Source organism: Cygnus olor, chromosome 25 (genome assembly GCF_009769625.2).
Source record: "Cygnus olor isolate bCygOlo1 chromosome 25, bCygOlo1.pri.v2, whole genome shotgun sequence".
Taxonomy (NCBI): domain Eukaryota; kingdom Metazoa; phylum Chordata; class Aves; order Anseriformes; family Anatidae; genus Cygnus; species Cygnus olor.
In genome coordinates, this window is record NC_049193.1 from 3,895,425 (window position 1) to 3,912,290 (window position 16,866).

General features: G+C 39.2%; 1 protein-coding gene and 1 long non-coding RNA gene across 5 annotated transcripts in view; one reads left to right on the forward strand and one right to left on the reverse strand.

The window, feature by feature from the left end:
* TANC2 (tetratricopeptide repeat, ankyrin repeat and coiled-coil containing 2) overlaps positions 1-3,839 on the reverse strand; it is a 283,000-nt gene extending 279,161 nt beyond the window's left edge. For both annotated transcript variants that reach the window (XM_040536497.1, XM_040536498.1), the window contains exon 1: positions 2,082-3,839. The gene's annotated coding sequence lies outside the window, so the exon portion shown is untranslated. The remainder of the gene's footprint in view (positions 1-2,081) is intronic.
* The window catches only part of LOC121059792, a 38,524-nt gene continuing 22,744 nt past the window's right edge, over positions 1,087-16,866 (forward strand). For all 3 annotated transcript variants that reach the window (XR_005814631.1, XR_005814633.1, XR_005814632.1), the window contains exons 1-3: positions 1,087-2,128; positions 7,328-7,428; positions 9,967-10,112. This is a non-coding gene — a long non-coding RNA (uncharacterized LOC121059792). The remainder of the gene's footprint in view (positions 2,129-7,327; positions 7,429-9,966; positions 10,113-16,866) is intronic.

Below are 16,866 nucleotides of genomic sequence, written 5' to 3' on the forward strand. Positions count from 1 at the left end.
CTGTGATCGCTTAAATCATTACTAAAGCCAGTCTGATTTCGGGGGGGGGGGGGGGGGGGGAAGGGGGGAAGAGTGGGGGGGGGAAGAGTGGGGCCCTGACTCAGTACCATAATATATTTATATTAAGATGTAGTTCATATGCACTCTGAGCAGATGTTGCTTCCAGATCCCTGCTGCTTGTGCACTATAGATTATGGGCCAGATTTACAACAGTATTTGGGGATTTAAGCATATTACTACATGTCACATGGGATCTACAGAAATGCCTAACAAGGTTACACCCCTTATTTAGGTTATATTACAATAGCTGGTGGAGATTCTCATGAGGTTCTGTCTTTAACTTCTTCAGGGCAATGACTGCTTTACTTTCATATACTTCAGAAATCCACATGCAGCACAGGCACCAAAACCAGAATAAGGATCCTATTAAGTGAAAGAAATAGCCACGGCTATGCTGACACAAGTAAGGTATTTCTGTTACTCTGAAACATGATACTCTTGGGCAATATTCGCTGTCTTTCTAATTAATAGTTTCCAACATTTTGAAGTTTTTTTCCTGTTTGCAGTAAGAGACTGCATGAACAGTAAGAAAATCATTAGAATAATCCTCGCAGTCTGACCTCAACAAACAAGGAAATTCCAAATTAAGAGATACCACTGAGCTCTGGAAACCTGACAATATTAAGAACAGTGAGGGTGAACTAAGGGCAAAGTAAAGGCTTTAAATATAACTCTTATTTGCTAGTGTCTGTTTTGTCCATTTACTCTTTTTGTCCTTGTTAGTAGGACAGAAACACAAAATGTTAGTATGTGCCAGGCAGAGTCACAGAGCAATCTCTGATGCCTATGCTGTAACATGTATAAAAACACCGGAGAAGTTGTGCTGATGTCATTAGAGTTTAAGCATATCAAAATATTAATAAAACTCCTTTCTACATAGCAAAATAATAACATGCACCTGACTTTGGGAACATGTGTAGTTCCATCCATGCTTGCATGTCACAAGCTTGATGTTGCATTGAACATTTGCTTTCCTCTGGAAGATGAACAAGACAAAAAGCAAACAAACAAAAGGCATGTCTGGGTTAGAATTAAAAACACAACGGCTGTGTGGTTAATTTGCAGGAAGCATTCTTCAGGAACAAAAATACCCAACACGTGATGCCAGAAATGTGAACAGCAGTCGCACCTGATGCTTTTTGCTTGTGTGTAGATGGATCTAACATCCTCAGAGAGGCTTGCCACGGGAATATCCCACGACATGGCCATGGCCACACACCAAATCAGTACCAAAACGGGCTCTGACATCAAGGGCATGCTGCTTCCCACCCCTCACAGACCCCTTGGGGCCGCAGCAGGCCCAAGTCCCTCAGGGCAGCTCAGGGTAAGGTGAGGGCACAGGAATCGGCCCTTGGGTGCTCCCCAGGGACGGAGAAAAGGGTTGGGAACACCCAAAAACAGACCCTAGCACCATGGGGAGAGCCATCCTGCCATCTCCTTAGGGCCTGACAATACCGGGCGGGGAAGAAGGGACCCCACACACACACACTCAGTGCCTGACAGGAGAGGAACCGCCATCTCCACAGAGCCTGCAAACACCGTGGGGGAGTCGGGACCCAAAAAAGGGACTTTCCCCCTCGCTCAGCGCCTGAGGAGAGAGGCACTGCCATCTCCTCGGCACCGGGAAACGCTGCGACCGCTGGGCTTTAGGACTACAGGGGGAGCATAACCCTACAGGAGCCTTCCCCCGGCCCCAGGGCCTGAGGGAAAGGGCAGACTGGAGGGAAGGAAACAGGGGCAATAGGCCGGGGCTCCCCCTGCTGCGGCGCGGGCATGGCGCCTCCATCCCCCGCTCTCCTCAGGGACGGCGCCGCCCCGAGCGGCCGGCGAGGCGGGGAAGGAGTCGGGGCCGGGGGGGGAGATCGGGCAGCGGGCCCGGCTACCGCGGCAACAGGCGGCCACCGCCGGCCCGGGGCCGCCTCCCGGCGGGCAGCCGCTCCCCTCAGCGGGGTGGGCGGCGAAAGGGCGACCCCCGCAGCGCTGCTCGCTCCTACCCAGCCACCCGCACCCCCCTCACTCACCCCCGGGCGCGTTTCTCCCCGAGAAATGGCCTCCACAGCTCGGCCAGGTAACTCCTCCCGCGGCTCCCCGGCGCTGGGAGAGCCCCAGTGGCAGGAGACGAGCGCCTCCTTCTTCTCCTTCTTCTCCTCCTCCGTGGCTGCCTCAGGTGCTCCCCGAGCCCCCCCGCCAGCCCCGGGCAGGTAGAGCTGCTGTAGGGTGGGGAGCCCCCCCTACTAGGAACTGCCACCGATCTCTGGCTGTTGTAACAGCTGGCTGTGATTAAACAGGGTAATTAACGCCGAGGAACCTCTGCGGGAAGTTGGCAGCAGGACAGGTGATGGTTGGCATGGCCCCATTGGAGTTGGCCGTACCCAAAGCTGAGGTGAACAAAAGTTGCTTTGTTCCCTCATGCGGATATTGCAAGACAATATGTTTTCCTCATATCATCAGGGTTAAACATTTAGGTCCTCCAGAAAATTCGCCTCACAAGTTATAAAACAATCAGCCAGGGGTGCTGATAATATCCCCTAGGGAGAATACCCCAATGAGCCCAGCTTGGAAACCGTGCCCCGTGCTCCTGGGAAGAATAAAGCCTTCCTACAATAATCTGCCTGAAGAAAAATAACCGGGTAATCTGTTTGACCTTAATCATACAAAGTGGGAAGATTAGCCAGACATCAAAAAAGATGAGTTGGCCTGCCATTTCTTGTGCTCTATCATCCCATCCTGCGCCACCCCTCCATTTTTAGCCACTCTTTGATGCTTAAAAAGAAGGGAAATTGTCCTAAGAATACATGTTAAAGGGTGAGGCCAGCATAAATCTTGCTCAGTTCCATAGCTGAACAGATGATGCTCTGAAACAAGAGATTTGAATTGTGTTAATACAAAGCTGCAACTGTTACGAGCCTATTGATTGCAGCTGCTGGCAATGTCATTGTCCTTATGACATCCATGAATTAAAGGACAAACAGGAAAACTCATAGATTCACATGATTTGAGATCAGAAAGGGCTTCAAAAATCATCCAGCCCAATCAATCTCCTTGCATTCACAGACCACGCGATTTAGCCCAGAAGCTGGACAAAACAGTGTCTTTTAAGCAGATAACTAATTGTGAATATTTCAGGTGATGGCAAGTTCACCATTTGGTAAGCTGTTCCACTGCTCAGTTATCCTCAGCACTAGGTAATCGTGTGATCGTGGTTGTTCTAAAACTCGCCTGCCAACTTTGCAAGGCAGTAAATCTTGTTCTGCTTTTGTCAGTACAGTTGCAAAGCCATTCACTATCAGGTGCTTTTTAAAGGTGTGTGCAGATACACACAGTGATCAAGTCACCTCTTAACCTTCTTTTCAATTAAGCTAAGTAAGATAAGCTCCTTAAGCCTTACATCAGTAATGCTTGTTTTCCAGGACCTGGATCATTTCTGTGGCCCTCCTTTGAACTTCCTTTATTATTTCCACATCCTTCTTTAAGAAAAGGGATGAAAACCAGATACATTGTCCTCTCGCCTTTTGTCCTCACCAACTCACTGCAAAAGCAAAAGAGAAGGGGGAAACTAATTGATACTCATTTTTAGTGTTTTTGTGTTTGTTTATTTTTTGAGGCAGAAGCATATTACAGAGAGGATTTTAATTTCTTTCAGTACAGCACTCTTCATTCTCTGCTTGACATGCAGTGGGCATAGTGGAAACACGTATTCTAGTAGTTCACAATCATTTGAGGGAGACAAAACGACCCATACAATCTGCATTCTCTTCTGTTTTATTTTCTGGTGTTCTTTGAGTTGTTTCATTTATATCCATATGTATAGTACTGGTGCGCATATAAGAAGGATTGTGGGATTTGCACTTGTAAGAAATAATGCAATAGATAAATAAGGAAAAATATAAATACAAAGTGTTATGTAAGTCCATAGGCAACTGACAGACCTAGCTTTTAGTTTGTTTTTTTGTTTGTTTTGTTTTTTTGATGGAAATACATTTATACCCAGTACTATGAGCATAGTATTGTCTTTATAACCGTGACATTAAAATAGAGATTTTTATATTTTTTTATGATGCTTGATGGTTTCTGATCTTTAAAGATATACTTATGACATTCTTAGGACCTATTTTCAAATTTGTTTGAAGGGTTTAAACAGCTACTGAAAGCTTGCTTAATAAAAGGTGCTTTAATAAAAAATGCCAAATATCGAAGACTTATGCTAAATGTTAAGAGCTGATATTCTTAAAATACCACAGAAATATGATAATAGATTATTAAAACCTAAATAAAGACCTTAATCCCGCAAAACACTTGCTTCTAATCCTGTTGTTCACAAATTAAAATCATTAAGTTATGCTTTAGTGTTCTGCAGGATGTGGCCTAAACACGGACAGTTCTCAAATTCCAGACAGTCTTCAGCATCATCTTAAAAAAAAAGAGAAAAAATGGAAAGCATTTGTGTTTTCTGAGCTCTACTCCCCTTTCGTTAACACCAGCATACAGATTACAGCAGACTTTTAGTGATGCAACAGGACTGAGTTTGGCCCTTGGGGAATAACTTTAGCAGGTTGAACTACACTATCTGATATGGAAAATAGTCTCAAGCGTTGGTGTGTCACAGTTCTTAAAATATTAAGTCACTGAAAATGCCTACGTGAACAGTGTCTAAGGAAAGGATCGTAGCTTCTGGCTTCAGAGTCTCTTGCCCTTTCTTCTTAAGTAATCATTGAGCCTCCAATGTCCTGTGTCCTTCTGGTTTACAGGGGGTAGGTAATACCATCATGGACCAGTACTTGCACTATGGACAACTCTAAATGCATTTTTTTGTTCTGACATGGAAGTTGATGAATTGCAGAAATAGTGTTATGTATTGCCAGCATAACCACTAAATGACATATTTACGGTTAGACAGCATGATTTTCATTTCGTGGAAACAGGTCTTTCCATTTCTCTAATTCTGGAGTCATCATTAATTTGTATTTAAGTATCAGTCCTGCAGAAAACGCCAAATCTTCTCAGTTATTAAAGATGTAGGACATGATCAGCATCAGTGGAATTTTGCCCATGCTATCTTCCCAACATGTTATGAAAAGCAAAGCATAAGGTCATTCTTCACATCTCACTTAATCATTGTTTTCATTTCCTGAGATTGCCAACAATCAATTTATGCCATACAGGGAGAGGTATTTTGTTTGTCTGCTACTGCTTAGCTGACACATTTTCAATGTTACATTGGCCTTTTACATGGGTGACGTTGCAGTTTATTGCTTGAGAACAGTGAAAATACAAATGTGCATTGTGTGTTTTTATGACAAATTTTGAAAGCAAAATTTGCACTGGTTGTGGTGTTTGAGATATTCTCACAGGCTGCATGTGATCACTGTATTCAGTGAAGAAGGAGGTGTTATGACTAAATTGTGACTTTCATACAGCTGGAGCTGCAGGTATGTCATTAATGATCCAGTATCTATGTCCTTTATATTTTATTTTTTTAATCACATTTTGCTCTCTCTCTGAAAATAAGTAACTTGATTTTCCATAACAATCTCTCTGGCAATCTGTTGAGTTATTGGCAAATCTATATAATATTTTTGGATATCAAATTCCTGACTATTATTCATCTCTAGTTTGCACTGGCTATAACAAGGTTCATTGCTTTCTCTGACAGATGCTAAGTAGTTAAGACATCAGGAGAAGTAGTTCAGGATGGTAGCTAGCACATTTTTATCAGCTTTCTTGATTCCTTTTATAATTTGTGATACGAATTTCTGAAATACATTCTCAGAACATCTATTTCATATCTAAGAAACTTTGATTTTGACATCCCCTTAGATATCTTGGATTCTTTCAGAAAAATGTTGTCATGGTGCTTTCTTAAAGACTGCCTTGTGCTCCACAGTCTATGAGCTTTGCTCTTAGCACTTCTGATTTATCTCCCTAATTCTCTGTGAATATAGCTCACATTATCTCCTCTGGTGCACGGAACACATCTATTTTTACAGGCCAGTTGGATCACCAGAAATTTGCATACTGCTCCTTGGATTATGCTGCTATATCTTCTCTCACATTACCTCTCCTTTGTTTCAGATTTAGTTGAAACCAAATGATGAACCTTCTGGATACGTACAGAAGGTAATATTTGCTCCCCAAAACATGTTGTTTTGGGGAGCAAATAAATCTGCAGCTGTGTGGAGAGCTTCTAAGCAGACAGAGATGGATTCTCTCTTTAACATGCAGCTCCAAATAGAGGGCTGGGTAGAGCAGCACTAAGGTTGATCAGATTTTTCAGCTATAAAGACAGTGCTTTGGTATTAGCAACTTTAAAATCCCCAATTAAATCAGGGATATTAAAACCAATTTTGTGACCTGTACAGGTGATGTCATGATAAGAAACCACAGAGTTGCCAAACTATTTCTGTATGGTTCAAACCACCATATGGAAAATGTCCGGTAGTACCTTCTCTCTCCTCTTCCACACTCTTCCCTATAGGCAGAAACATGGTTTTGTTCTACATAGATTGAGTCATCCAGTTATTGTACTTACCTTGTAATGTCATCCTCAGACACGTTAAGACAAGATTTAGCTTTCAATAGTAGTTGGCACAGAACACATACTCCTTTTATGGTTAGAATTAAACCAAACTACAGAAATCATTGTGTTGGCATAACAATATATTTTTAAAACAATCTTTATATCCAGTCCGGGATGACAAATACCAGGCTGTGTTTATCACTCTGAAGAGGAACAGTGTGAAAATGAGTAAAGAGAAAAAAAAAAAAAACAAGTAGGATTATCCCGTAAAGCTGGAACACAGTAGTCTAAGCAAGCGGTCTTTATGGCTCTGTACTCCTAGCTTGCTCCCTGTGTTACTGTGGTGAGGCTGAAGACATCTGTTAGTGTACTAATCCTAGAATGTTTTGATTTATTACTTTAGTAAAAACTTGATGAATTACCATAGGGTCTAGAGATTGCTCAGAAAAGAACACTAATTCTGTCCGTAACGTACTTTAAATTCTGACAATATCCTAACGTTATTGAAGTTTCCTGTGATCAGATTCCTAGTTTCCCGTCTATGAAACTAATGCTCTGTTGAATCCCAATGCCACTAGTTTCATGTTAATGAATAGACCAAACTTATTTAAAGTAGTAAGGAATTTTGTAACCTCAACAGTTAGAATTGGTAAATCAAAGCTTTAATTTGCCACCAATGGCAAAGCAACATTGCATTTTAGTAGAATCAACTCTAAGAAAAAAAAGAAAACATACTTGCTTTGTGTACAGGTTTTGGTTACCTGGTGCGAGATACGAAGCACAGCCTCAGAAGTTCGTCAGCAATGCACGATATTTGAGGGAGATGCCACACAGGACAGATTCAGTCTCAGGTAAGCCAGAAAGCAACATAGAAAAGCAAGAGATGACTGCAGCATGTTAAACATTATTTCCACTTTTTCTTTGTATTGGCTGAGAGTAGTTCTTCTAAAATGGCTATTTCTGAATTATGTAACTTTTATTTCATTATCTTATATCATTAGTTTAAAAAAAAAAGAGTCATGCGCAACATTTCCATCAGCATCTTTGTTCTGCATTTGTTTTCTGCAGGGCTTAATAATATTTTAATATTTTAACATATGTTTCAAATGTATCCTTAAGTCATGTCTACTTACTGCACTAGCACAAGTGGAATTTCTACTCCTGGCTTTAGAATATTATTAACATTTCAGTAACACTTACAAGCCTTTATAAGGATTAGGCCCCAGTAGCCCACTTGCTGTTTAAATACAGTAAAAGACTGTGACTACTCCTAATTGCTTACTAAGCAACGATAGCTATTCAAGAGAGCATCTGGAGCCTCTTCTGCTTCATGCATCATCAGAATAATTCTCAGCTAAATTCTGAATGCTAGTCTTTATTACTGGTAATTATGTAAGAGGCAGAGAGATCACATAATGAATTTTAGAGCCAAGACGAAATTTGTAAAGATGGCAGTTATATCATCTGTTGATTTGCAGATTGGGCCAGTTTGGTGTGGAGTCACTGCAAGTAAATTTAGAATTCTGCAAAGCTGTTCATACAGTCACTCCATTGACTTGTTACAATTTAATAGATTTTTAAACTAACTAAAATGAGAAAACTAAAGCAATAAAGGAAACATCCAGAAAGATTGCTGGAATATGATATTGCTATACTGAAATAAATGCATCTGTTTGCAGCTGCTATCTTATTGTCAATAATTTAAAAGCCTAAAGGGGAGGAGGGAAAAACTGAGCAGCGTAGGAGCTTTTGTTAGAAACAGCACACTATACAATCTGTCTCCAGTCCATAAATTAAGATAGTTTCTTTGGCAGGCAAGTCTACTCACTCAAGCAGGTGCAAACTATAATATTTATGGACAAGACTGTGAATCTATTATATTTTTGAGATGGTGTACCTGTTACCACCAACTTCATCATGGTTGTTCACTCTATACAAACAATTGCTCATCTCTAAGGGACTTGCAATCTGAGTCTGACTGCACAATTTTTGGCAGAAAGTTTTGCAAGTAAATAAGGGTTGCAGGAATTAGCATTTCTTGAAGACTTTAGATCAAATTTAAGTGTTTCCAATAACTTCAGAAACACTTGGTTCTGATGAAGCTAGACTACTGACTAAATGACACAAGGGCAAACTTTGTAGCATACATTCAAATAAAGACCCGCTGAGAAAAACAGTTTTTTCTTTTATTCATTTATTTTAGGATACAGCTGTGAGTCCTCCTTGGCCAACGGCTAAACAAATTATGCATCATATAAATATATGCCCTTAAGACCCAAACTATGAGAATTTGCTTGCTTTCTAAGTTGAGCAGTATTTTAGCTTTATGATTATTGGTGGAAACAGTGGTTTTTAACTTCTAGAATACTTTTTCTAGTAATTGTACACTAAAACTTATCTCTGGTTTGATAGTCGCAGTAATAGAAAAAGTATATGTTTGTTCACTGTGCAAGTTCTCAGTGTGCTCAGTGTCAAGCAGGGACGTATGGCACTGAATTTCCAGTCACACGTGTTACGGGCTGCTCAAGAAGCTCTTGGGGGAAGTTTAACAGGACAGAAGCAGAAGCTGTCTTTACACCTTTTACAGTTGGCAGAACAGCGCTTCAGATTCTGGCATGTAACAGTTCGGTTTTATAGGCCACTCTGACAGCTTTATACACAGCAGAGTGTATACCAGCAAGGCACTGCTGCTTTTATCCCCCTTTATTCCAGTATGCCAAATATTTGTGGAGGATAGAGGCTGCTGTATGATGTTGATAGTAGCCAGGGACTCCTTTTTTTCATAGGATAAGGCTTAAGCAGGTGAATCTAATGTTTGTGGCCATTCTACCTGCTCAAACTAATGATGACAGCATTAAAATAGGAAAATCAAAAAAAAAAAAAAAGAGAGAAAAAGAAAAACACAAACAGCTGTGCAATCAGACTGATCATCAAGACCACTCTGTAGTTGCACAGCAAGACCACTTGTATTGATAGCAGCACTTCTGCAGTATTTTGGTGTAAGAATAATTGGAAAAGAAATAAAAGCATTTTTTGTTGTCTGAGATGAGCTTTCTACACAAGTAAGGAAAGGAACAGAAAACTCCATGGAAAACATTAGCCCCCTCGTTTTACAGATTTTATCTTCTGGTTTAGCAATGAGCATCCTTGAATGCAATTAACCATTGCAGTGTTTTTTGTTTACGTTTACCAAGATTATTGCATTACTAGGTCAGACAATTGTTCCCATCAGTGGTGAGTTTAGTCATTCAGTGGATTAACTCTTTTATCACGTGATGAACCTCAAAGAATATGAATGTTGAACACACAGACATGAGATCATCTCATCCAGGTGCATAACGTAGAAAATTCTCTCTAATTCCAGGCAAATAATATGTTTTGCTCCTTAGGCAAGTCTGAAACTACAGAAGCAGAACAGAGAACAAGCTGAAAGAAACAAAAACTCCACACAAGGGAAAAACAAAGCGAGGAAATCTGAAGTTCCATCTTTGCTACAGGTTGTTATGACACACTGTGGCCATCAAGCATCACACAGGTAACTACGTTGTGGTCATACAGAGCTAGCAATGCAAAAGATTCCATTTTACAGCACCTGCCTTAAAAATCCAAAAGAAAAAGAATAAAAAGCCACAAGAACTGATTTAAGAAAAAATAATTCAATTAACAACTACATTTTTCAGCTGTTCCTACACCCACTGCATCTTTCAGTTTCTCAGAGGGGTCAGATTCTTGTTCATGACAAAGCTGTACTGTGCTTCTACAGCAGAATGAAGAAGAAATAAAATTCATTTAAACCCCTTAATGCTCAGTAAAACAAGGGACTGTTGTACATTACATGATGCAAAAGTACTTGTGTAATGGCTAGATTCACAGAAGTCCAAGGGACCACAGTAATTCAGTAACGATGCAGAGCTCCCCAAATTATGTTATTCACTCAATAGCTGTTCACCGTCTTGCAGACCAGAACTGCAGTTCATAATAGCTGCATCATGGTGTGAGATCTCACTGATCATCAAAAGAAGTTTGGTTATGTTTTTGCTTGAACTTATTTTTAGTGTAAGACACTGATAATTCAGATATTCTACTGGTTGTGTGGTTTTAATGAATTTTCAGTCATCCATAGCCATCTGTTGCAACAACACTAATCGAAATTTAATTATTTTGAATATTCCACCCTATACAATTGCTCATCCATAATACAAAAGTTGGGACAAGACTGAATTGACATTAAGGAAAACACTATGATCACACAAGGACTGGTTCCTTCATAAAACTAGTTTAAAAATATATACATATAAATCCAAAGTTCTTCAATGGTATAGCACACACCAAAAGCTGTTCTTGAGTTTTCCAGGTGGCAAAGACCAATAATTATATCATACTAAGCTATGTTAATATTTGCCTTTCTGTAAGGTAAAAGCAAGCTTTTTTTGTTTGAGTGTAACTGAAAACAAGTGAGGGTGGAGGGGGCTGCCGAACTCAGAAGTGCATTAATGCAGGTTTTGTGCAAGTCTTCCCAGCCACCAGTTTATAATGTTTCACAGGCTAGAAATTACAGAAAAATAGATTCCTTAGGGATTCAAAATAAGGTAGGGAAATTCTCTGGTCTCAGAAAAGTCTTCACCTTATAGAAAATCTAGGGAAATCTTATACCAGTGCTAGAAAATGCACAAAGGAACCCAATGAGTAAAAGTTCACGCCATCTCAAAATTTGACGGCCATAAACGGGTTGAGTTGCAAACTGAATTGCTTCTCCCTCAGCCAAAACTTCCACTTGCTTAATCCACCTGTAGGATGATCAGCTACAACATACCACATCTGATGATTGTATCTCACCAGGTACCCAATTTCCTAAGAACATCATAAGAACAGAGTCTGCTGCTGCAATTGTCGTGCTATTTCCCAGATAACTTTAATATGCTGAGATCAGGATATCTGTGCTTATTGCTGTTCATAGTCTGTTTTCCATTTGCTGTCATCTCCATAAGGAGATTCTCAGAGTTAAAATGTATTAAACATGAAAACGTAGTGCTGCATCTCTCATCAGAGTATGATATTTCTCAAAACAGACATGGCTCATCACAAAGGTTAATCTGTTTTCCAAAACACCATTTGGTAGTTCCGTTGAACTCGTCTTAATCCAAAATACCCCAAAAGTTCTGTGATACACTTTAAACATTAGAAAAACAGCCAAAGCATATTAACACAGGGAGGTGTTTTTTTGGAGGTGTTTTTTGTTGGTGGTGGTTGTTTTTGTTTTTTAATAAAGGAAATCAACATTTTATTTATTGATTTACCAGCTAGGAATCCAGAGAATAAACGCCAAGAAGTGCTAAATCTTCTAGTCAGGTTCCCAGGAGAGCTAAACAATACTGGCCATGCCCAGCTGGATCTCAGGCACTGAGTACAGTTAGATTTCTCACTCGTGCCTAAGCACTCTCAAGAGCTACAGACATTACATATTCACCTAGCCTACACGTCTGGGTAAAGGAGTTTCAAGGATGAAACTTCAATGAGGCAGAAAAAGTTGGAGGAAATCTTGGTTCCAGTCTGCTTTACTAAGAGCCGTTCTAACTCAGGTCCCTGTGATACTTTGCCAGTCCCCAACAGCAAGATCACAACTGCATGGACTTCTCCTTACCAGTATTTGTTCACACTCATGCAGAGTAAATGCTGAAGGTGGGAAAGCCTCAGGAACCTTCCCACTAGAGACAATAGTTTAGTAGCTAGAGCATTCATGTGAAGGGGAAACAAACCCAGTTCTCCTACAGCATAAGTGAACTTTCTAAGTACTAGTAAAAAGATGGGATGTTGCTTCTGTGCTTCCTGTGTTATAGGAGAAAGTATGGATGCAGTCCCCAGAGAGGGCTGAAGGGTGTGAGTCACAAAGTTTCGGATATGGAAAAAAATCTGTCTTCTACGATGTGAAATTAAGTGTATAGAGTAAACATTCTCTTATGTGGTTGGGTCTGTTCTCAAATCAGGTCATTACATTTAGGTCAGAGACTTTCCCTAACATGCACACTACTGGCAAATGCAGAGGATATTACTTTGACTTGGCTGCATTCACGCTTTCCTATTCTACAAAGGAAAGTGATCTTCCATGAACTTGGCAAACATTAAAACATGCAATGGGTGACTGTTTTGGCTGTGTGTGCACGCCTCTCCCATACACGTTTTCTTTTAAGTGACATTGCTTTTATAATAGTTATATTAAGTTTTTGATGCATATTTCTGATAGTACTTTGAATATGCTGCTCAATTACCAACCTCACTTCTATTCTGGTTGTTATACTGCCATCATCAGTGTACTACATGAACAAAATAATGAACAATTATTATTTGACTCTCTTTTTCTGCCATCATCTTTCCAGTGAGAAAATAACATACTGCATGCTTTGGTTTTACCTTTTCTTTCCCCCTCCCCAAAAGCTGTAGTACTACACGTTCATAGTAGAGAAGACCAAGTCAAAAAAGTGCATTCAAGTGTCATTTTTAGGTCAGTAAAGGGTTTGTGATGGGCCCTAGCTTCCTGGAAGTTCATTATACCATCTCAGACTACTCTCTGGCTAATATCTTCATCAGGAAGTAATGCAGCTCAACAGAAGCAGAGTAAGAGTTGAAGCCAAGGACCTGACATCCACATTATACACATTTTAGGAGGTTCCACTTCTGACTATCGCTTGGCTGGTCATATGGATGAATACTAATTACCAGCTGGAGTCCGTCTTCCAGTCAAGCTTCATCCAAAAGGAATTTTAGTATGTGCTGTCCCAGTCTGCTCCACAGTTAGTGGAGACTACAGAGTTGTTCCAAAAGTACAAGTCTTAAGTCTGGACAAAATGCTACTGCAGATGCACCCTTTGTCTTCTCAATGACTCCCCTAAGCTGCACTTGATAAGACTTTTGTTTGTTTTTATGGGTGTGTTTGAGTGACAATTAATCAATTACAAAAGTGAACTCAAGACAACTCTTTACCTAGATGTTTTTTTCTTGCCACTGGTCAGTCCCTTAATTTTGTTTAAATTCACGTGGGTGGTTCCCAAGTAATGTAGTATTGCTGGTATTCGTTTGGGTGTAGGACAGATTAAGGCCACCTGTCTGTTTAGCACACAATAGCTCATTGAGGAAAACATCACTCATGGCGTAAATTATTTGCTAAATACCAATCACCTATTCAGATAGCTTGACTGGAAATATTTTTTCAGCCCTGTGCACATTGCATACAAAGAAGGGATATGCAGCAATTTTGTTGTTCTATTTACATGCTGACAACAAATTGATATTTAATGCATAAATGTTCAAAGATGATAATTTTACAATTTAATACAATACAAATTTCATAATTAGGCCACTAATCTCTATAAAGCCTCTTTTGTGTCCATGAAGATAGATTCTCAAGTAAGAAGTAAAGAAATATTTGCAAATGCTATTTCGTGGAGTTCTGTGGATTGAGAACTTTGAGGAAGCATTGTAGTGTGACTGAACTTAGTTCTAGAGAAACGAGCAAGTGAAACCACCTTGGCTGAGTACCTGGTAGTTCAAGCCTATTTTTCCTAAAGGACTGTGTCAACATACAATGTTATGTTTCCTCAGTATTTCACAGGAAAGGGTGGTGAACTGAGCAAATTCACAGTTGTTTTACAATTAGAATAGAATGAAGACAGTGGTCCAAAATGATTTGATGACTGACAAGTTTCACAACAGTCTTACCAGGCAGCCCCTAAAATAAGTGGGTGTTTTATTTCAATCTGCCACATGACTTTTGTGCCAACAAATATATTTGGCTTGTACACGTCACGTATTATATTACGTGATAATTCTTTTACATTCATGCAGCTTTTAATGAAAACAAGTTTACCCTACAGATATTTTGATTTATCTAACTTTGAAACTATTTGGTGAGGATTCAGTTTGTTTGCATTATTTAATAGCTATTTCCAGAAGAAACATTTCTGTTTGTTTAATAAGCTTTTTTTTTTGTAGTTATTGAGCTAATTCACTAGCCTCAAAATTAATCAGTCTACTAGATGATCATTTCTTTATCAAATCCGTAATATTTTTAATTTCCAATGTATAGTATGTCAAGGTATTTGTTTAAAAAGTGAAATAAGACTTTTGTGCATTGCTAACTGAACTAAAATATATCTATACATTTAAACCAGAGGACAGACAAATTTCACCTTTCACTTATCCTCATGTTTGCTTCCTTCTCTTTGTCCCTGATACAGGGAATATGTATGCTTCCATTAAATCGGGTGAAAAGAGTATCTTTCTAATTTATTTCAAAATAAAGGATAATGGAGATTTAAAGAATTTTTTTGTGAACAACAGCTCCCTCTAGTTTTTGTTCTGCTCTGTTTGGTGCCAACAGGGAGTTGAAACGAAAATAAGTCTCTCCCTAACACAAAGATAGATCTTGGTGTCTTGCTTTTAGATTCTGAAATACAGTGTTTATGATCTTTATCCTAAATTCAAAACCAAATGGAATTAAAACAGTGAAACTAAGTATGTTAAAATGGACTGTGAGATTAGAAAATTACACCCACTTTATGGTGTCAGCTTAAGTAAATATTAAAAATATCTGGTTAAAAATAAAAGAAATTATAATGCCCATAAAAACAGAACCTAAATCATTTTAAAACTGAATAATGTAGCTCATATTTTCTAATCTGGGGGTGCAGAACATAATTATTTGTCTTTACTGTTTCAAGCTTATACTCCAAGATAGCAACTGAGCACATGTAACTTTCAGGATTTTTTTAATCCTTACTCTGCTCCTCATTTGCCGTACAGCACAGTAAATTGTACTGTTCAAACATACAGCTACACTGTCCTGAGCTTTGAAACAGCATCCAACACTTTGAAGGAGACCTCCAGTCCCACAGTAGAATAGCAAACACCTGTGAACATCTAGACTATTCTGGGGTGTTTAAAAAGAAGAGTGAAACTACGGTAGGGTGTACTAAAGGCCTGCTCTGGTACTGACATACCAGGCTTGATCCTGTGATTAGCGTGGCAGTTTATGGAGAACCTAAGTAAAGATAAGCTTTTTTATTTGCCAGAGAGCAAAGAGCATTGGTTGAAAGCTTAATTTACAAAAATAAATTTTTTAAAAAATTGAAGTTTTTATGATAGGCACCCGATAGTTGAATAAGTTGTTAACAATGTGAACACATCATCTTTCAGAGTATGTGATTAAGACGTGACTATCTTACTAAGTTATAATATTTTGACCATAGAAACTTCACATAAATAAATATCCTCCAAGCAAACCAACACCACGCTACATGAATAATCCACAAGCAAGGTTAGAATGCAGTGACTGTGAAATCAATAGCGGTAATACCATTTATTTCAGGCAGGTTTTGTATTTCGGTTCTACTGCCATTACAGAGTGATATTTTTCAACACGTCCCCTCAGCTTTCAGCTTCAGTGCTTTGAGCTCTATGGATGATCTGTGGGACAGAAGACTAGGTGGTCATCTCCTCCATTGCCATGCTGCCTCCCGGCAAGCAGCAACTGGTGAATAAAATAATATCCCTTCATTCTTAGGAGAAACAAACACTCCAAGAGGAATGTCTGAATATTATTAAGAAAACTGGAATTATCTCCTGTCAATGATACAGTGAGATGGAAATTGTTAAACTAAAAGCATATACATTTGTCTCAGTTTCTAATTTCATAACAATAATGGCTTTCTAATCCTTTGTACTGCAGGGTTTTTTGTTTTTTTGTTTTTTACTTTAAACTTGTAAAATGAACTTTGCAGTGTGTCGTATCATTTTCAGAAAACATACCAGAAACAGTTCACTAAGTTGGATGACAAAATATTTCTACTTCTGATTTGAATGTTGCTGTACCACTAACAGATGATGCAACGTGTAAAATGTACAACAACGTTGTGATACAGCTTAATGAAATTATCTTCTTTAAAGTATGCAAGTTACTACAGAAGACAATTATAATCAGGAAAGTACTTGGCAGAATAAGTTCAGAGAGGTATTAGGAGACGGTACTTCAGGAAAAGTTAACAATAATATTGATTATCATTCTGCAACTACTTTGTACTTATCACCATGTTGACGGTGGCCCAACACTAAGATGTTCCTCTCTAGTTGTTAGTCTCAGCTAATACTCTCGCCTTCTAGCTATATCATTAGGCATTAATCTTCCTCCATGGAAGTTTTCCTTCTTTCTTTCTAATGAAGGTTCAGCAATCTTTTCTGTATACCATGTAAAAAGATTACATTTATACAGAAGTTGCCAGACTGTGACTAATATATCT